A 22,787-nucleotide genomic window follows, 5' to 3' on the forward strand; every position below is an offset into this window, starting at 1 on the left:
AGCCAGACCAAGAGATGGGAGGTCCTGGGTTCAAATTTGACCTCAGACACTTCATAACTGTGTGACTCTGGGCGAGTCACTTAACCCCTATTTCCTAACCCTTACAATTCTTCTGCCTTAGTACCAATATACAGTATTGATTCTAAGATGGAAGGTAAGAGTTAAAAAAAAAATATTTTTCCAATAATGAAAGTCAATTCAATGGGCTTGCTTTCATATTCCATCTCTCTCTCTCTGTGCTTTCTCTTCTATTTCTATCTCTCTCTCTCTCCCTGTCTCTTCTGTCATCTGGTGGCATCTTTTCTGTTCTGTTGTATGTGCTGTATTTGTCTTTCTATTAAGACCAAACAGTTGTTAGCTGTGCTCAAAGTGCAAGCTAATTACCCTTTGAGAATCTCTAGCCTAGAAGAAACTTGAAGGAAGTCTCATTACATTCTCAGTTATTAGATAAATGTTTCTTTAAAAAATGGAAGAAGCCTTTCAATATGACACCAACAAACAAAATGAATCTGAAAAGGCAGAGGGAATACTGGTGTGTCAGGAAGCTGGAAGATAAAACAATCACATAAAAGAGAAAGGAGGAAAAGTCACTATTAATTACCTAGACTTTTCCCAAAGAAAAAAATAAAGTAGACCTTTTGAGGACAAACCTCTTTAATCCTGCATTGTTGTAGTTATGAAGATAAGACACATGATCTCTAGAATATACCAACTAAAACAAGTTGTACACCTGTGACTTCTGTTTTATGGAAATTCCTGGGAGAAAGACATTGGAAGAGAAGGAGGTCCAAGAGTGAAAAACTGAGAACTCACCCTCAATTTTGGAACCATGTGGTTAGGGAACCATCACATCGTGACATTCTTTCTCCAAGCTTCCCCAAATCAGAAAAAGATTAAAAATAATGGGCATTATGCTATTGTTCATGAAACAATGTTGGCTAATTGACCCAGGTACCCCCTCAGCAAGAATCCTCCCTCCTAAGCCTACCACAGATCTCTGAAGTTTTTGCCTCAACTCTTTCCTGTGAGAAGAGATCACCATGGTAGTTAAAAGAACTTCATTCAGTGCTGACAGTCTACATCCATAGTCTGCCTCACTGTCTTTGCTCCATGTTCTTTCCCTTTTTATCATTTATCCCTCTGTTATATAAAGAAAACAGAAGATCAGATTAAGCTGGTAAAATTCCTCCTGTAATATCATCACACTGAGCCAGGAGGATTTATAGGAATGTAGGAACATAGATTTAGAACAGCAAAGCAGTTAGTCCAATCTCCTTATTTTATAGGTGAAGACAGAGTTCTGGAAAGGTTAAATGACTTGTCTAGAGTCACCTAGGTTATAAGTAGCCAAAGCAGAATTAATTTTCCCAGCATAATTTTAAATTGTTTTCCAAAATAGTTGGACCAGTTCATAGCTCCACCAACATTGTATAAGCATGTCTGTATTTTCAAAACCTCTCCAACATTGATTATTCTTCTTTTTTGTCATCTTTTTTAAGTTTATGAGTGGCAGATGGAAGTTCAGAATTATTTTGATTTACATTTTCCTAACTGTTAGTGATTTAGAACAATATTTCATGATTTCTAGGTGTAATTCTTTTGACAACTTTTTAAATATTCTTTAATAAGTTATCCATAAGGGAATAGATTTTTGACTTTATATATTTCTGTCAACTCACTATATACTATAATATCTAACCTTTATTATGGATTTTAGATGCCAAGATTTTCTTAAAGGTTGCATAAACCTTCGAGCTTTGTATTGCATAGGATGTTGTTCTAAAACCAATTTCTGACTAGCTGCTTTCCAATTTTCCCAGCAATTCTTGCAATATAAGAGATTCTTCCCCAAGTAATTTGTATTCTTGGGTGTATTGAACTCTGGGTTATTGATTTCATCTGTTTCTGATTTTTCATTATCTAGTGTCCTCATTTGCTCTGCTTTTTTGAAAAAAAATTTGTTTGCAACATTTAAAATTTAAGATATTCTGTTAACTCCCTCCCTTCAAAATTAACCTGTTCATCATTTCTCATGGCACAATAGTATTCCATTGCAATCATATGCCACAACTTGTTTAGTCATTTCTCCAGTTAATGGGCATCTCTTCAATTTCTAGTTCTTTGCTACCACGAAGAAAGATGCTATAAAAATTTTAGAACATTTATGTTCTTTTCTTTTTTCTCTGATCACCTTAGGAAATGAACTTAATATTACCATTAGTGGTATTGCTAGGTCAAAAGGTATACAGAGTTTTATAATTCTTTGAGTATAATTTCAGATTGCTTTCCAAAATGTTTGGTTCAGTTCACAGCTCCACCAACAATGAGTTAGTGTCTGAATTTTTCCAAATCCCCTCCAACATTTGTCATTTAAACCTTTTTAGCATTTTAACCAATCTGATAGGTGTGAGATCTCAAAATTATTTTGATTTTCATTTCTCTTATCAATAATGATTTATAGCATTTTTATATGGTTATATATAATTTTGATTTCTTCATATAAAAACCATTCATATCTTTTGCCATTATCAATTGGGAAATGTTTTTGCATGAAGAAATCAAAGCTAGGTATAACTATATGAAAAAATGACCTAAATAACTGATCTCTTTTAAAAAATTTTAAAGAGCACCAGATCATTCTGATGATTACTGCTTTAAAGTATAATTTGACAATATAATTTCCAGAAGGAAATGCTTTTGTCTCTATTTCTACTTCTAAAAATTTTTCTCCTTGACATTCTATGTCTTTTCTTCCTCCAAATGAATGTTGTTGCTATTTTATCTAATTTTATAACCTACTCTTAGTGGTTTGAATGATATGTCACAAAATCTCTAAACAAATTTAAGCAATATGATCATTTTTATTATATTGGCATGTTGCAAACATATGCAACTAAAGTTTTTCTTTAATTCTTTAAATACTTTTGTAAAATTTTTTCTATATGGGTTCTTGAGTGTGTCTTGGTCAATTTATTCTCACAATATGAATTTTGTAGTTATTTTGAAAGGTTCTTCTCTTTCTATTAGTTTCGTCTGGACTTTGTTATTACCATACACAAATGATATTGACTTTGTTGGCTATTTTTTGTATTCTATTGTTTTATTGATAAAATTATATTCATTTCATTACTGATTCTTTAGGATTTTCTAAACAAATCATGTCATTAGCAAAAAGGGATGGTTTTGTCCCCTCTTTGTCTATCTTAATATTTTCAATTTCCTGGTCTTTTCTTATTGCATTTGCTAGTATTTCTAGATCTTTGTCAAATTTTGGTGAAAAAAGAAGGAATCTATGCTTTCCTCTTATATTTAAAAGGAAAGCTTCTAGTGTTTTTCTGTTGCAGATATTAGCTTTTAGTTTTAGATATTTTTTATCACATTTAAACAAGGATCTTTTTACCTATGCTTTGTAGAGGTTTTTGCATAAGTAAGCATGATACTTTGTCAAAGAACTTTTTCTCTTGATATAATCATGTAGTTTTGAACATTTAAAAATATGATTTTGCTAATTGTTTTCCTTTGTTAAGCCTTTTTTGCATCATTGGTATAAATCCCCAATTAAAATGCATTTTAGCTGTATTGCTATAATATTTTCAGCAGGATTTTAGTTAAATTTGGTAAACTAATATATTTTCTTTGCCTAGTTTAGGTATTAATAAAATGTATCATAAGATGAGTTTGGTAGTATGTCTTCTCAATTTTTGAGAATGATTTCTGCAGTATAGGTATTAATTATTCTTTATGAATCCTATATAGTTTTTGGATGCATACACACATATCTAGATCAGAGTTAGTTTAGGTATTTTGTATTCCTGCAACTAATTCTCTCTTCTAAATTTTTAATTTTTACTACAAATAACTATGTTTTAAGAATTATTTTTATTTCTTCTCTGTTGTGATGTCACTTTGTTCATGTTTTCATTTTGTTAATTTGATTTTCTTCCCTCTTCTTTACAATCAGCTAACTATTGGTTTATTAATTTTGTTAAGATTTTTAAAGAATTAGCTTTTAGTTTTTTCATTTCTATAGTCTTATTTTCCAATTTATCTATATTTTCTCTGACTTTCAAATATTCCTACTTTGTGCTTATTTTGGGATTGCAGTGATCCCTTGCCTATTGTGGGAATTATATTCCAGAGACCCCAGCAAAAGGTGAAAATCGGCGAAGTTGAAATGTTATATTTATTTTATTATTTATATTTATTTTAAGGCTTTATAAACCCTTCCCACTCCCCTAAAAACCTTTTCCACACTCTTTTTTTTAATATATTTTTTTATTTTTTTAAACCCTTAACTTCTGTGAATTGACTTATAGGTGGAAAAGTGGTAAGGGTACGCAATGGGGGTCAAGTGACTTGCCCAGGGTCACACAGCTGGGAAGTGTCTGAGGCCGGATTTGAACCTAGGACCTCCTATCTCTAGGCCTGGCTCTCAATCCACTGAGCTACCCAGCTGCCCCCTCCACACTCTTATTAACCTTTCCCACCCTCTTATAAACACTGAGCCAATCAGCTTCCAGGATACAGAACACAGCGCTGTGGTTGGTCATATTTAATTCCATCAACCAATAGTATGCCGTATATAATTTCACATTGGCAAATTGTGCAAGTGGTAATGGCATACCACATTTCCATTGTTACAGTACAGTAATCGTCCACAAAACCCTGTGATATAGTGAAAACTCCACGATACAGAATTAGATATATATTTTTTAAAAACCCACAATACAGTGAAGCCACAATAAGTGGCTAAGCAATATATCGAGGGACAACTAGATTTGTTTTTTCCCCATTTTAAAAAAGTTCACAGTTAGTACATTTTTCATTTCTTTCAGTGTTGTTAATATATGTTTTTAGAGATATAATTTTTCTTCTAAGGGCTATTTTAGCTGTATCCTGAAATTTTCAGCATGCCATCTCATCTTTATCATTCTCTTTCAGATAGTTATTGCTTCTTATGATGTCATTATTAAGTCTTCATTTAGGCTCATACACTTGATCATATTGCTCATTATTTTATTTCTGATTTTATAAATTAATTTACAATTTTTCTTTGAAGGGACATTTTGGTAAGGTACCTATTAGATATACATCAATATATATGTACCCATATGTGTGTATTTATATATACACACATAATATTACACTCATACATACTTTATTGTTCACATTCAGAAGAAATGATAAATATTTCAGCTCTAAAGTCTCCCACAGTTGATTTTCCCCCTTGTTTTATTTTTTCATTAGATTTTTCTAGCTCTGAGAGAGGAATATTAATGTTTTCTATTAATATTGTTATTGTGTTTAATTTTTTGCAATTCACTTAATTCTTTATGATTTTAGATACTATGATATTTGGTACATAATATACTTAGTAGTCATATTGGATATTTTTCTATGGTTTCTTTATCGTTTCCATTTTTGTTTCTATCACTATTGTGAATTATAAATTTTGCTTTGTTTGATGCCATTAGTTTAACTCTTGCTCATTTTACTTTACCTGATGCATAGTAAATGTTGATTCTATATATCTTTAAATTTTAGAAGTGTTTCTTGTGTATAACATCTTTTACTGTGCTTTTTATGTTTTTCCTATGTTTTTTTCTTACATAATGCCCTAATTTATTTTGGATTTTGTTTTTATTTTTATTTTTAAAGTTTTTATTTTGAATGTTTTCCCATAGTTACATATTTCATATTCTTTCCCTCTCCCTCAAACATCCCTAACACCAACCCCCCCTTAGCCAACATGCAATTCCACTGGGTTTTACATGTATCATTGATCAAGACCTAATTCCATATTATTGATAGTTGGACTAGAGTTATTGTTTAGTGTCTATATCCTCAATAATATCCCCATCAGCCCACGTGTTCAAACAGTTGTTTTTCTTCTGTATTTCTCCTCCCACTGTTCTTCCTCTGAATGTGGCTAGTTTTCTTTCTCATAAGTCCCTCAGCCTTGCTCTGGATTCTTGCATTGCTGCTAGTAGAGAAGTCCGTTATGTTGGATTGTACCACCGTGTATCAGTTTCTGTGTATAAGGTTCTCCTGGATCTGCTCCTTTTACTCTGCATGAAATTCCTGGAGGTCATTCCAGTTCACATGAAATTCCTCCAGTTCTTTATTCCTGTGAACATAATAGTATTCCATTACCAACAGATACCACAATTTGTTCAGCCATTCCCCAATTGAAGGACATTCTCTCATTTTCCATTTTTTCCACAAAGAGTGCAGCTATAAATATTTTTGTACATGTCTTTTTCCTTATTATCTCTTTGGGGTATAAACCAAGCAGTGCTATGGCTGGATCAAAAAGCAGATAGTCTTTTAAAGCCCTTTGAGCATAGTTCCAAATTGCCATCTAGAATGGTTGAATCAATTCACAACTCCACCAGCAATGCATTAATGTCCCAATTTTGCCACATCCCCTCCAACATTCATTACTCTCCCTTGTTGTCATTTTAGCCAATCTGCTAGGTGTGAGGTGATACCTCAGAGTTGTTTTGATTTGCATTTCTCTAATTATTAGAGATTTAGAACACTTTCTCATGTGCTTATTGATAGTTTTGATTTCTTGACCTGAAAATTGCCTATTCATGTCCCTTGCCCATTTATCAATTGGGGGATGGATTTTGTTTTTTGATTCATGGGCTATATCCTTATTTTTTCCTTCTTTATTCTTACTCTAACTTTAAACGCATTAAATCATGAGAAGAATCAAGTTTGGATTCCTTCTTGTAATGGATTAGTATTTTGTTACCTTTAGAGATATTTCCCCATACTTTTTTTTTTTACTTTACTCCACACTTAGGAATCTCAATTACTGAGGGAAATCAGGTTGTAGAAATTATCCTTTGTCCCAAAACTCTTGACCAACCCAGTCCCCTGACCTTACCATCATTATTCTCATTTTCAAAAGCCAAGTCTTTTCATCTCAGCCTGGGGTGCATATAACTCAGAATCAAAAGGATTCTCTTCACAGAAGCAATGGCAATGTTGATTTTGATATGAGGGTACAGGTTTCCTTTTGGACCTCCCCAATTCCAGAAGTGTTCTAGGTCAAAGGGGACTTAAGAAATTCCCTTCCAGTAGTATCCCCCTTCTTTCCCCTAGATTTTCAATTAACATAAATATACATTTCCTGGTTCCACTCTGATAAGCATTGGATGGTACCTAATATAATCATCCTTTGAATTCCACAGATCATCCCTTATACTCCCAACCTCAATGAATGAACCTCATTCCCGATTCACTGCAACCCCCCTTCCTAATCCTGTAACCCCTGTTGTTAAAGGGTATAAATAACTCAAACTCCATCTCCTGGGGGAGGCAGTGTTCCACCTGCACACTGTCTCCCAGCCTTTCAACATTACTTCCAAATTAATAAATTTCTCTTTTTAATTTTAAGCTAAGTTTTGGAGTCTTGCATTCTTGCAAAGGGTAGCCTATCCTGAATTTGGGGTTTTTCCTTAAAGCTCTCCTACAACATTTTGATTATCCATTCTGATTAAAATTTGGAAGAGGAAAAGTATACTACCAATTGTCAGCTTAGTGGTGAAGGCAGGATTTATAGTTCTGATGCTAGATGTAGAGAAGGGTAAGGAATGTTTGAAGGATTCTTCCCTTCAACCAATCAACCAGCAAAGCACTTCTGTACTAAAACTCATTACAATGTATTTTCACTCATGGGAGTTAGAAATCTCAGGGAAATCTTTGGTCCTATACTAGTGACTAATCTGCAAAGGGGGAGGTGACAGGGCATAAGGAAAGTTCCCAAGCCTGCTTTTATTATTCCTCATAGCCTTTGTTCAAATTAAGCAAACTTTTTGAGAATCATTGATGACTCTTTTATTACAAATTTCACATTCATGTATTAATATATCTTTTATCCCAAACAACTGTCTTAGAAAAATTGCAGTTGGGCACAAGAGGAACAAGTCAATTTATCTGGATAAAACTCATACCATTACTGGGAAAGTGACTCAAAGTTTATGTCCTATTGAATTCCTATTGGTCATTAATGATATCAATTCAGTAAACCAAACAACAGTTTCTTTCTCTAGGCCAATTTGTTTTTCTCTGGTGCCACCTACTGTATCCATAGAAAATTCCCTGTTTCTGCTGAATGCCCCTTAAATATATCTCAACTGAGCTCTCCATTTAACTGAAAAAAAAAAAGGTATTCTTAGCTTTTACTTTATTTAATTTATTTTTTCCCAGATTATGTTGATACAATTTTTAATAATTTTCTGACATTTGGCAATCCATATTGTCTCTCTCTTCATTCTTTCCCTCTCCCCCCAAAATTGGGTAATATGATCTAGTTTGTACATATATTATCATACAATAAATATTCCCACATTTTTCATTTTGTAGAGCAAGATACATATTGCTTACACTAGAAAAAAATTCAAGGAGTCATAAAGTAAAGAATGGTCTGCATCAGTCTTTATTTGGATTCCATCTATTCCTTCTACGGTGGCTGATATCCTTTTTCATCATGAGTCCTTTGGAGTTGTCCTGGATTCTTGCTTTGTTGATAATAGTTAAGTCATTCACAGTTGATCAGCATATAAAATTGTTATGATGTACAATGTTCTCCTGGTTGTGTTCACTTCACTTTGCATCACTTTATATAAATCTTTACAGGGTTTTGTTGTTTTTTCTGGTTTTTTTTTTTTGTGATCATCTTATTTGTCATTTCTTAAGGCACAAAAGTATTCCATTAAAATTCTATACCACAGGGGCAGCTGGGTACCTCAGTGGATTGAGAGCCAGGCCTAGAGATGGGAGGTCCTACGTTTAAATCCAACCTCAGACACTTCCCAGCTGTGTGATCCTGGGCAAGTCACTTGACCTCCATTGCCCACCCTTACCACTCTTCCACTTATGAACCAATACACAGAAGTTAAGGGTTTTTTAAAAAAAAAATTCTATACCACAATTCATTCAACCATTCCTCAATTGATGGACATCCCTTCAGTTTCTAGATCTTTGCCACCACAAAAAGAACTTCTATAAATATTTTTGTATAAATGGGTCCTTTCCCCCATCTTTAATCTCTTTGAGATATAGAACTAATAGTGGTATTCCTGGGCCAAAGGATAGCAGTTTTATAGTTCTCCAGATTGTTCTCCAAAATGATTGTATCAGTTCATGGCTCTGCCAATAGTGTATTAGTGGTCCCAGTTTTTTCATAACCTCACAACATTTATAATTTTCCTTTTTTGTCATATTATCCAATCAGATAGAATACAAAGTGGTACTTCAGAATTGCTCAAATTTTATTTCTCTAACAGTACTTTGGAGCATTTTTTGTATGACTAAAGATAGTTATAATTTCTCCATCTGAGAATTGCCTCTTCATATCCTTCGACCATTTGTCAGTTGGGGAATGCTTTGTATTCATAGAAATTTGACTTAGCAGACACTTCCCAGCTGTTTGACCCTGGGCAAGTCACTTGACCACCATTGCCTACCCTTACCATTCTTCTGCCTTGGAGCCAATACACAGTATTGACTCCAAGACGGAAGGTAAGGGTTTAAAAAAAATTTTTTTTTATTTACTTTTCTATTTGAGAAATGAGGCCTTTGTCAGAAATAATTTGCTATAAATATTTTTTTCAATTTGTTGTTTGCCTTTTAATTTTGGATGCCTTGATTTTGTTTGTGCAAACCCCTTTTAACTTAATGTAGTCGAAGTTGTCCCTTTCACATCTTAACAATATTTTCTATGTCTTTTTTGACCTAAATTCTTCCCTTATCCATAGGTCCGATAGGTAAACTCTTTTGTGCTCCCTCTAATTCATTTATGGTATCACCCTTTATTTCTAAATTATGTATCCATTTTGACTTTTTGAAACTCTTACCTTCCATCTTAGAATCAATATTAAGTATCAGGGTAAGGACTAGGGAATTGGGGTTAAGCAACTGGACATTTCACACAGACACACAGAAGTATCTGAGGCCAGATTTGAACCCAGGATCTCCCTTCTCCATGCCTGCCTCTCTATCCACCAAGCCACTTAGCTGCCTCTTTTCATTGCTTTTAAAGGAAATATAAAGAAATGTTTGCACTTTATTGCTCTTTTAGGAGGTATAAAAATTTTCTTCCATCAATTTGCCAGAATTATAGATGGAGCAACTGCTTGCTTAGGATTTATAGACACCAAGACCTTCACTGCTATCTGTCCTGTACTTAGTCGTTGTTGTTAAGGGGGAATTAGGCTTCTCATTTTCACATTCAGCAGGCCATTAGCCCTGAAGTACCAGGGATGCTGGTTTTGGAGATTTGATTGTTTTAATTGTATTTGATTATTTTATTTATTTATTTTGGCTTAGGCTGATTAGGTTTTTAAATTCAGGAGTAAAAAGCATAGCTATTTCTATAGGAAGATTTGAAAAACTAAAGGATGTTAAGATTTCTGTTAGAGATGTATATACAACAGAACTGTTCTATGATTATGGTGGATGTTCAGTGGTGTCTGACTCTGTGATCCTATGGATTTTTTTAAAATTTAGAATATTTTCCCATGGTTACAGGATTCCTGATTCTCCTCCTTCCCCCACTCTTTCCTCTTCCCTCCTAAAGCTGACAAGCAATTCCACTGAGTTATACATGTATTATTGTTCAAAACCTATTTCCGTGTTATTCATATTTGCAGTAGAGTGATCTTTTAAACACCAAAACCCTAATCATATCCCTATGAAACTACGTGATCAATCATATGGCTATGGATTTTTTTCAGTGGGATTTTCTTGGCAAAAGATACTGGAGTAATTTTTCATTTTCTTCTCTAGTGAGTCCTCATTTTACAGATGAGAAACTGAGGCAAACTGGGTTAAGTGACTTGGTCAGGATCACACCGTTGGTAAGTATCTAAGACTAGATTTGAACTCTGATCTTCCTGACTCTTGGTCTATTCTCTATCCCCTGTACCATATAGCTGCCTCATGATGATGGTACAAAATGCAATTAACCTGATCACAAAAAGATGAGAATTTTGGTTACTGACCATAAGCTAAGCAGAGAAACAGCTTGGAAGTAGAGAATTAGTGATATCCCTGACACGTAGATAAGCTGAACTAAGCAATGCCCAGTGAGAGTCATCAGTCAATCATTATTTAGATCAACTCTGTCTAGCAGCTGAAACATCTGGTCATCACAGAAGTCACATTCATCAAGGAACTTGTAAGTATAATTCCTGAGCCAGAAAGAGGAAACAGAAATGTATAGTTCTTGACTTATGAGCTGCCCCAGGCATCTGGGTTTTCCTCATTCATGTATTTTCCTGTTACTATTGTATATGGAGAGTAAATTCTCTGTTTCTGTACCCTGGATAACAGGAGAAAGAAATTCCCTCCTTCCCCATTGGAGAGATCCTCTATCCAAGGTCTTAAGAGCTTCTCCCAGAGCTGATCCTCCCACCTTAGTCAGCTTGATTGGAAGCCAATAAATCAGGAAGCAAGACTAGAAGATAAAAGGTTTAATTAGCATTACTGGATGGGCAGTTGTCTCCTAGATAGTAACAGTCCCAACAGAGGGAGATACGTAGAGATATGATATGAGTTGTACAGAGCCTTAGGGTGATAGTACAGAGCAAAAGAAAGTTCAATTGGCTTTTCAGGTGAGGTTGCTTGACTACTTTCCCTATTTTGGAGGTTGAGTAATCGGGACAAAACTTCTAGGGATGGGGAGAGAATGTTTACCTTGGGTTTAGAATGACTTAACCCTGGCCTCTCAGTAATTGTGAAAGATTAGGTTTGTTACTGAGGGATCACTTTTCTCTGGAGTTAATCTTATAAGAATATCTTGTTGGGGCAATAAATCTAAAAGACAATAGAAGACTCCTTCAAGACAGAATTAGTCAAGTTTAATTGTTGAGAAGAAAAATGAAATATAACCTGAGGGCCTGTCCCTACACAACTCAATCATTTTGTTTCCTGGTTCTCTTAGGCCACTCTTCTGGGGAGTAGATGTTTCCCTCTCAAATTCACAGTATATGAGTTTATACAATTTTCCACATTCCCAAGAAAGGTTCCCTTCCAAATGCTCATCTCCTCTTTATCTTCTAGTTGCCAGTTTGGATCTACCCAAATTGATTAAATCATTTGGACAATAATTAAAATCCCTAAAAAGATGTGTACAATTTTTGTTTGTTTACTGGGCTTGTTCCCTTTAATTAAAAAAAAATGTTCATATTTTATAAAGGGAATCACTGAGTGTTAATATCTTATTGACACAATGACTTCTCATTATGTCTGCTATCCAATCCTTGCTCTCCATGACTTCCTCAACTACAATGAGAAGGAATCCAATTATTATTCCTCTCTTATAGATATACTCTGAGGATAATTCATTTTAATAGTGTATAATTTGATTATTAATGTCAATTTATAACATTCCCTTCTCTGCCAAAAGATCAACCGTCCCTAGATAGAGAGCCTTGGATCCTGAAGGAGAAATGGATCAGAAGGTGGAGGATGTTTCTGCTCAAATTTCCAGAGGCATTTGGATGACCAAGCCTCACTCCTCACATAATCCTTTACCCCTTGAATGCATAAAAATCTTTCTGTTCATTTTTTTTTTTTTTTTGGTGAACATATCTGTGTCCAGGTATATGGCTCTGCCTCAGGCTCTTGCAACCTCTTAATTTTGATTAATGATGATTTTTTCAGGCCTCTAAAATTGTGCATATCTTTGACCCAGCGATATCACTGCTAGGACTGTTATGGGGTTACAACCAGGTGTTGTAGGGTACAATGGTGAACCTCTGGGTTCGGGAAGAATACCTTTTGCAAGAATGCAAGACTCCAAACTCAGCTTAAAAGTAAAAAGAGAAATTTATTAATTTGGAAAGTAATCTTGAGAATGGCCAGGAGGATAGGAAGTTGGGATAGCAAGCAAGGTGGAACAGCAAGATGGGGAGCTGTTCCTTGGACGTGGGGGGGGGACAGCATGGATGGAAAAGCTGTCTCCCCCAGTTATGGCGAGAGTGGAACAACCCTAGGGGTTGCTCCCAGAATGCTTCAGTTAAGGGGTTTTTATATTTCTTTACAACCATGGAGAAGTGACTAGTGTTCTAACCACTCAGGTATTTGGTGGGTTGTTCAGTCATCTGACTGGGTCTGCCTGAAGACAGAGGGGGTGACCCTCAATGTTCAGAGGACTGATGGATGTCTGAGATACAACCTGATGATATCAAGGTGTAGCCTGGAGGTGCATCTCCATAACCATTTCAAACTAAGACTAATGTCAGGGAGGTTACAGGAGCTATCAGATGTTCTTGGCTTAGAGTCACAAGGACAGAAAGAAGCAAGAGAATTCCCCTGTATACAGTTTGCCTGGATTAGGGGTACAGTGTCCATGCCATCTCTGTACAATGCCCATGTCAGCACTATATTCCAAAGAGGTTTTTTAAAAAGAAAGGGAAAAGGACTTATTTGTACAAAAATATTTATTGCAGGTCTTTTTGTGGTATCAAGGAATTGGAAATCAAGGAGTTGTCCATCAATTGGGCAATGACTGAACAAGGTCTGATACATGCTTGTAATGGAATACTATTGTGCTATAAGGAATGATGAGCAAAATGATTTCAGAAAAACCTGGCAAGACTTAAATAAACTGATGAAAAATAAAGTGAGCAGAACCAGAACACTGTACACATTAACAGCAATATTGTATGATGAATAATTATGAATGACCTAGTTATTCTCAGTAGTGATCTAAGAAAATCTTGAAATTATGAAAAATGCCATCTGCCTTCAGAGAAAAAACTGATGAGTTTGAATGCAGACCAAAACATATTATATTTCACCTTATTTTGTTTTTTATTGGAGATCTCTTCTGCAAAATGACTAATATGGAAAAATGTTTTATATGATTGCATATGTAAAATCTATATTGGATTGTTTATTGTGTCAGAGGGGAGAAGGGAGAAGGGTGGGAAGGATTTAGGGAGGGAGGTGGGAAGGAGAATTTGGAATTCAAAATTTTTAAAAATGAATGTTAAAGTGGTTTTTACATGTAATTGGGAGAAATAAAATATCAATAGAATAAAATAAAATAAAGTATCTTCATATTTTAAAAAAATACCTTTTTCTGCACATGTATTTGTTTTATTTTAGAATTCACAAGTCTTAGGACTCTATCCCAGACCCTCTCATACTTCCCTTCGGTGATATCAGTTCATATGGATTTAGCCAACTTCTCCATCCAGATGATTACCATATCTCTATATTCAGCCTTGATCTCTCTGTTGAGCTCCAGTCCTGAATCACTCATTGCTTCTTAGACATCTCAAACTGGATGTCCCCAAAGGCATCTCAAACTCAACTGTCCAAAACAGAAATCATTATTTTTCCTCCAAAACCTTCTCCTCCTCCCTTTCCCACTACTGCTGAGGGTACCTCTATACTCCAGGTCATCAAAGTTCAAAACCTCCAATTATCCGTGATTCCTCACTCACATTCACTGGATATTCTTGTAAATTCTGCCTTCACATTATCTCCCTTTGACAACCTTTTCTCTCCCCTGTCACAGTCACCATTGTGTTTGAGGCCCTTATCTCCTCTTGCTAGACTGTTTGAATATCCTTCTAATTGGTCTTCCAGCTCCAAGTTTCTTCTCCCTTCATTCCATCTACTTAGCTGTGGAAGCAATTTTCCTAAAGTGTAGGTGTGACTACGTTACCTCTCAACCTTACTCAATTAATTCCAATGGTTCCTTATTTCCTCTAGGATAGACTCTTCTGACTAGCTTTTACATCTCTTCACAATCTTACCCTTCTTTATCTTTCCAGTCCTCTAACATATCACTCTCCTCTATCCACTATATAATCTAGACATGTGTACTTGTTCTTCACTCCGTTTCCCAATGCACCTATCAATGTCTCCTGTCTCCATGCCTTTGTACTGTCTATCTTTAATTTTAGTAATGCACTACTTCATCACTGTTTCTTGGAATCCTTTAAGACTCAGCTTAAGCACCACCTTCTGATTGCCCCAATTGCTAGTGCTTTGTGTCCCCAAACTACCTTGCATTCATATTGTATATATTCAATATATGAGGCATGTATGGTCTGTCTTCCCTGTCATAATTGTAAGCACTCTGAGGCCAGGGTTTATTTTGCTTTTTGTACTTTCATCATTTACAGTGCCTGATTCATGATAGGTACTTCATAAATTGATTTTTGATTGGTTAATTGAAATTAAATGTTACATGATTGTGATGATCCTATTTTAATTCCAAAAAAGAGATATAAGAATGCATTTTTATCCTCTAGAGATGTATGGGACTATGGATGTTGACTTGGTTGGTGTGGATTTTTCCCCTTTCCTTTCTTATTCTTGGTTTTAAGAATTTCTCTTTCGGTGGGTGAAAGGCACATAAAGGTGGTATTAAAAAATACATGGGGGGCTGGGGGGAAAAGCTGGGTAGCTCAGTGGATTGAGGGCCAGGCCTAGAGACAGGAGGTCCTAGGTTCAAATCTGACCTCAGACACTTCCCAGCTGTGTGACCCTGGGCAAGTCACTTGACCCCCATTGCCTTAAAAAGAAATTTAAATAAAATAAAATACATACAGGGATAAGGAATACTACTGGCCCTTGGATCTCTTCCTATAGGAAACTCCAAAATGAAGGAATTCCTCTGCTAATGTATGTTGGCACTTCCTCTGCAACTTGTAGTCTTAGAAAGTTGCCTAGAGCCCTGAGAAGTAAAAGGATTTCCCCAGGGTTATATATTAGGGATGATTCAAGATTTGGAACCAGTTCTTCCTGGTTCCAAGATCACCTCTCTATTTGTTGTGCCAAGCTGCAGCTCACAAAACAAACTATATCAATAAAATTTCAGAAAGTGCTCCCTCATAGTAACCTTATTAGTTTGCCCTTTTAACAGATAGTAAAACAGAGGCTGCTCAAAGGTAAAGGATTGGCTCAAATTCCTTCAGTTAATATGTGGAAGAGGCAAGATTAAAACCGATCCAAGTTCACTTTTCTTTCCATCATATTTTCCCCCTCTTAGGGGAAACAATGTATTTTGATGTATTTTCTTATGTATTTTCATGTACACATGGGTATAACTGATGCCTCAGAATATGGGTGGCAGGAACCATTCATTTAAGTATCCAGAAGAGCAAAGTCACAATGAAGATCAGCAGAGGTCCTTGCCTGGAATTGTATTGCTTTATCAGAAAAATCCACAAGATGGCAATAGAGCTGAAGGAAAAATAAAGCTCTCCTCTTGGGGGGGGGGGGTGGAGAAGGGGGACAAAAAACAAAGGATCTCTGTTCATAGAATGCCAAGAGTAGAGGAAGAGCTTCTGTACTAAGGCTTTTATAATGTAGAAGGGAAAACCAAGTCCCAGGAAGTAGAAGTGATTTGACCAAGGATACACAGCAAGAAAGAGGCAGTCAGAATTCAAACTCACATCTTTGGGCTCTTAAACCTCAGTGCTCTAACATGAGCTTACTTCTGTGGGCGGAATAGTGAACTGTTAGAACAACAAATTCTTACTACTATATTTTGGCACGAATATTTTTCCATATTTAGTTATCTGTGAACAGGAAATGAGAGGCATCATGGTAGGGCACATATGAGGCTAATCTTAGATCTGCCGCAAGATTTAAATTCTGTTTCAGACACTAATTGTATGATATTGGGCAAGTAAGTCACTTAACCTGTCAGGGCCCTGATAATACCATGAAGCTGGAAGTTTCAGATGGTTTTCCAATCCTCTTTCACAAAGGGTGTTTCCACATGGCAACTTCCCACGCTGGTAAAATAACAAGTTAAAAACAAAATAAATAAAAATGGAAGATAAAAAAAGATAAGGTAGAAATATGCTTAAAACTAGAATAAATATGATATTAGCTGAACATGAAGAAAAACTTCTTGACTGAAGACTGAAAAACACTGAAATAAGTCATTATTCCCAGGAAAATCTCTTTCCCTAAGCCGAGTTGTGAGGAAGATTATTTAGTTCTTATGTAGGAGACTTAGCAGGAAGGGCTGGAGAATTCCACATGGAATGGGGAAGCAGGAAATGGCTTGCTCTCTCTCTGAGAAGGACTCCATGGTGGTTGGGACAAGTTGCAACTGACCGTGGGAGACCTCAGAGCTAGTGGAACTGTACCCCAATTTCTTGGGATCCTGGAGAGTGGTGAAGATTGAAAGCAGAAGACATCAATCCTGCAAGACAGCACTGAGTAGGGAAGTGGCCTGTGATCTGGTGGACGGCTTGCAGAGTTCAATCCCTACCTGGCTACATCAGTTCTGGAGGAGTTGGTTCCTGGCATCCTGTAACATCCCTGGAAGAGTTGTGAGATCCCAAGTGCAAGCCCTCTTCCCCAGGTCTTCAGCCAAGCTGTCAAAACCTGGCTGGAGCCAGGCTGGCTAAGGAACTTTCCCCCTTTTGACTCCAGTCCTGGGTTGTTAGCCATACCAATCCCCTCATATTATTAAACGGATTCTCGGTGTGTTTTTAGTAACTTTAGGTCCTCATTGTGTGTGTGTTAATCTGTATTTATTCCAGGCTGGGTGGGGCTGAGTGACAGTTGGTCAGGCTTAACTGTCATTCCAGTCAATGGTCATTCCCTTATAGTTAAACCTGGTTCCCTGACTTGTAAAGTCTCACCCATTCTCCCTTCCTGTCTCCTAACCACAATAAAGTAATATTTAAGGCACCTTCCCTGGTTTTTCCCCATTATAGCCGGAACTAGTATGAGGTGGCCAGAGCTTCGGTTTATGCACTGATATAAGGATAGAGGAATGAATTTCTCAAATCTCAAAGTGTCCACTGATCATCCTGCCTCTCCAGGACTGCCTTCTCTTCAAGGTTGTCTGTCTGGGGAACTGAGCCAGGTGGCATATCCTGAATAAGAATAGGATCAACTGGGAAGGTAAAATGCTTCACTCTTCCTTACCCAAGATAAGCTCTGCCCTAGTCCACTCCAGTGCTCATTTTACTTTGCCTTCCCTTTAAGCTTTCCCCATTACAAACACCCTTTCATTCTAGATTTCATCCTCTCATATTTCTTCCATCTTCTGGTGCTGATGGGTCTAATTTTCCTCCCCTCCATCCCAAAGGCATTTTGGTACAATGGAAAGCACTTGGAGTTCCAGGACCTGAATTTGAATTCTGCCTTACCCACCCCTCTCCCCATATCACTTGTGAGCTTACCTAGAACTGTTGACTTCTTTGGGCCTTATGAACATTTGTTGGAATTTTTTATAAGACTGGCTCCAATTGTCTACCTAAATGTCCCGTGAGCCTCATAAACTCAGATTGCCCCAGATTTACTCATTTTCGCATCAAAACAATGTATTTATGGATGAAAAAGACCTTAGAGACCACGGAGGCCAATCCTCCATTTATATGGGCAGAAACTTTCGAAGCTCAAAAGGATTAAATGACTTGTCCCCCACTCACAGCCAGTAAGTGTCGGAGGCAGGATTTGAACTTGGGTCTTCCTCACTTCAAGCCCATCACTCTATTCCTGGTGGAGGAACTGGGTATATGCCCTGTTGTGAATTGTATCATTCAGACCCTACCTCTACCACTATCGCTCAGCAACTACCTCTCTTCTTTTATAAAGCTCACTCCATTCTGCCCAGATCCTATGATTTCTGTCATTTCCCCTCTTCCACCTCCCCCCCCCCCCATGAAGCTGAGTAGCTGGCTTACAGTCTTTTTCCACGCCAACCTTATCTTCCTTGAGAATGATGGTTTCCCAGTCCTCGCCTTCTTAAATTCCGAGACCCGTGTTCCAATCTGCTGCAATCAGAGGCAGAGTGGGAAGCCTGGCCCTTTCTCTGACTTGCTCCCTCCTCCCTATTCTCTGAAGCCCAGGGCAAACCAAAGGACATCTCCAGATGTCTCTCACTCACCCCTCCCTTCTCCTTTTCCATCCTGGATATGCGCCCCTCCTTTATCATTCCTAACTGAGGATGAGGATGCCCAGTTATCTTTAGTCTATCAGTCCCATCATCCAGTCTTGCAAATACCCCAGGCTCAGCCTTTGGTGAATACTCAGCTAAGCCCAGAGGGGTTACCACTAAACCTGCCTCTTTCCACCACCTCCCCTGTCAGGGAGATCCCTTGATGCAACTTCTGGTCTGTGCTGCAACACTTTAGATTTCTACTTATAGGTCAGCTCCTTGCCTGGAAATCTACTCACCAAAAAAGAACTCAATGACCTAGGTGTGCTACCATAATTATATCCCCAGCACAGGAATAATAATAATAATGATGATGATGATGATGATGATGATGATGATGTTTTCTCCATTCCCTTTTCATCCCTACAAGTACCATCAATTCTATGACAAAGATTTTCTAGGGAGAAAACTAGAATTGAATTCTAAATCTAAGAAGCTGGGTGGCTCAGGGAATTGAGAGGGAGGTCTAGACATAGGAAGTCCTGGGTTCAAATCCAATCTCAGTCAGGCCTAGAGACAGGAGGTCCTAGGTTCAAATCCGGCCTCAGACACTTCCCAGCTGTGTGACCCTGGGCAAGTCACTTGACCCCCATTGCCCACCCTTACCACTCTTCCACCTAGGAGCCAATACACAGAAGTTAAGTGTTTTAAAAAAAACCTAATCTCAGACACTTCTGAGGTGTGTGACCCTGTTCAAGTCACTGAACCCCAGTTAACTAGCCCTTACACACTCTTCTGCCTTGAAACCAGTACACTGTATTGATTCTAAGAAGGTAAGGGTTTAAAAAAAATAAATCTAGGATACTTTTGAAATACCAAATGTTATTCATTTCTACCCTGTACATTATATTAGGGACCACATCACAGACACTTAAAGGAATGACTCCATGGACTATTTCTTGAGCTTAGGTAGAGTAGAAAAATTTGCTTTTTATTTTGTTTTGTTTTGATTTTGTATCCATGAACAATGGCATATGCCCTCTCAAAGAAATGTAGGAACTGGACTGATCCAGGACAAGCAGTTACCAGACCTCAACCCATTTTCCCTCAGCTTACCCTTGGCATTAATAAACCCCTTTGGCTTTTATACAAAGAACTTCTGATGAATCATTGTACCCACTACTAGGGCAAATGCTGAAGAACTTCCCCAGAGTCAGTATCATGTTTAGATGTTGAGCTTGAGCCAATCAATTGCCATAAGTGAATCAATACCCTCCTTTAGACCAATAGGAATTGCCAAATTGTTAAGATAAGAGCTATAGCCATTGGAATAAAGCAAATGCACTCTGCTAGAGTCAGAGCACACCACTTGTAATAGTCATAAATTTCTAATAATTGTTGTACAAAATTGGGAACTTTGACATTTATTCCATAACAAAGTTTATGAGGAACTTGCCTTGCAACAACCCTATAGGGTAGGTAAAGTTATTTCCATTTTCATATGAGGGTACAGCTGTTCACAGAAATTGAATAACTTGCCAATAGACACACACAGCTAATGGCAGAGACTGGATTTAAATATAGATTTCCTGACTTTAAGACCATTGTTGTGTTTTTTTTCTGTAATACTACTGTTAAATTCATCAATCCATTGTTTAATGCATTAATGGTATCTGAAGTCCTCTTCATGTGACTCCAAACTAACCTTAGCTTTATCCTACAGTATTCCTTTCTTATGTTCTATGTTCTTATCTAAATTATCCTTCACATCTCCCTGATGTTCTCCTGCCTCCATATCCCCATGATGGGTATAGGCTTTCTCAATGTATCTACTTATTGATATCATTCCCAACTTCCAAGGTCCAACATAGGTGGAACCTTCTCAGTGCTATCATCTTCTTTCACTCCACACTCCCAATTAGAAAAAAGACCATTTAGAGCAATCTTTTTGGCTTTGTCTCTGCAGTTGATACTTTTCTAATTTTTTTTATACTTATTTGTGTAAGCATCTCATGATTTTTATTATACTATAAGCTCCATGAGAGCAAGGACTGTCTTTTTTTCTCCCATTTTTGTAATCCTATCACCTATGAAATGCTTTTGAATTGAATCGACCTCCCCACTTTTGAAAGCTGAGGTGTTTGTCCATGTCCAGTTCTGTTACCTTTCTCAATTTTTTATTTTATTTTTTTAATTTCCATATTGTTTATTTTTGTAAGTGAATAATCTTATAAAACCCAAACCCCCCAAAACATACCCAAATAACCAAGTGAAAAATCATATGCTTTCATCTGCTACTTCAACATTTCCTACTCCACCAGTTCTTTCTCTGGAGGTAGATAACATTCTCTGTCACAAGACCCTCAGAATTGTCCTGGATCATTGTATTGCTGAGAGTAGCTAAATCTTTCACAGTTGATCACCTCTCTCAATTTTTGCTTGTTAAAGATCAGCAATTAATAATAATAGCTAGCACTTATATAGTGCTTTAAAATTCACAAAGAGCTTTACATTCATTTTAGTAATGGTCACGGGAATTGAAGAATAATATGGGAGGTCATCTGCTGGCCAAAAATTCTAATAGTTTCCACTCAGACCTGTGTAAGAGGAAAATTAAATTTAGGTAAGATCATGGCTGAAGGAGAGTGCTGGCCTCAACAGCAAAATAGATTCATCTTTGGGGCCATTCGTTGTGTGATGTGTTGGAGAGTGCAGAAGTGAACAGCAGCTGGGTATGTCTGGGAGGAGGAGTTCCTCCAGATTCCCTTCTGTGCCTTCTTTATGACCCTTGGCATATGACTCCAGTGGAGATCTGGAGTTTGGGTGGCATACCTGTGTTCCCAAGGTATCTATGTAGTCTGGATTCTACACTAACCTAGGACCCAGACCCAGAGCACATCAGAAGGGGTTCATGAACAATAATTATGTGTGTCACAACTTCAATCAGAGAACAATTGCTACCATCATCAGGAAGGCTAGGAAATAGATTTGTGAGGCAGAAAGGCAGCAGTCTTTACTACTTACCCTGACAAGATAGCAGCATCTCTCCTCCTCTGAAACTATCTACAGCTAGCTTACAAAAGTTAAACTTGTACACACCGCTAGACTGGTATTTCTAGACTGGTCTTCATTTTATAGAGTATGAGAGGGAGCAAGAGAGCCAGAGATTATGATGGGAACTTGGTGTGGTCTTGGCTGTGCAGCTCTGGGTGACTAACTGGACAGCTTCTGAGTGTTTACCTGGGTAGCTTCTCTAGCATCACTGTGCTGTATAGCTTTCCCTGTTTCATTGTGTTGTGCTCTTCTGAGTGCTGTATGCCTCTGGAAAGAGTCCTGCCTATTCCAGATGTACTAAAAGCTTCTAGAGAACTTATTAAAGCATACGATACAACAAAGGACTCGGGCAGTATTAAGAACCGAAAAAGTGTTGGCTTGGGGTAGAACCTCATGATGTGTCTTGTAAGGGGTTCCATTTATTTGAAAAAAGTCTGTTGTATCCAAACAAAATAGATCAATATTTTTAAAAGAAAGAAAAAATAGTAAAGTAAAAAAAAAATCAGCTGGATTTGATAAACTCTTGGAGATGTAGATAGGACTATAGGAAGAAACACATACTTTTTAAGGCTCCAATTAAATTCATTCAAAAATTGGTCACATTATAGGGCACATTATAGAACTAATAAAGAAATGCAAAAAGGTAGCTCATAATACAGCGATATTCTGATTAATAAAGTAATTCTTAGTTTTAAAAATTCAGCCCTAAAATGTGAATAAAAATATTATACCCAATAAAATAAAATCTATCAAACATTTAGAATAGAGTTTCTATGCTACAAAACCATGGTTAAAATTAAATTTTAAGGGGGCAGCTGGGTAGCTCAGTGGATTGAGAGCCAGGCCTAGAGAC

The sequence above is a fragment of the Gracilinanus agilis genome, chromosome 5 (assembly GCF_016433145.1).
Source record: "Gracilinanus agilis isolate LMUSP501 chromosome 5, AgileGrace, whole genome shotgun sequence".
NCBI lineage: Eukaryota > Metazoa > Chordata > Mammalia > Didelphimorphia > Didelphidae > Gracilinanus > Gracilinanus agilis.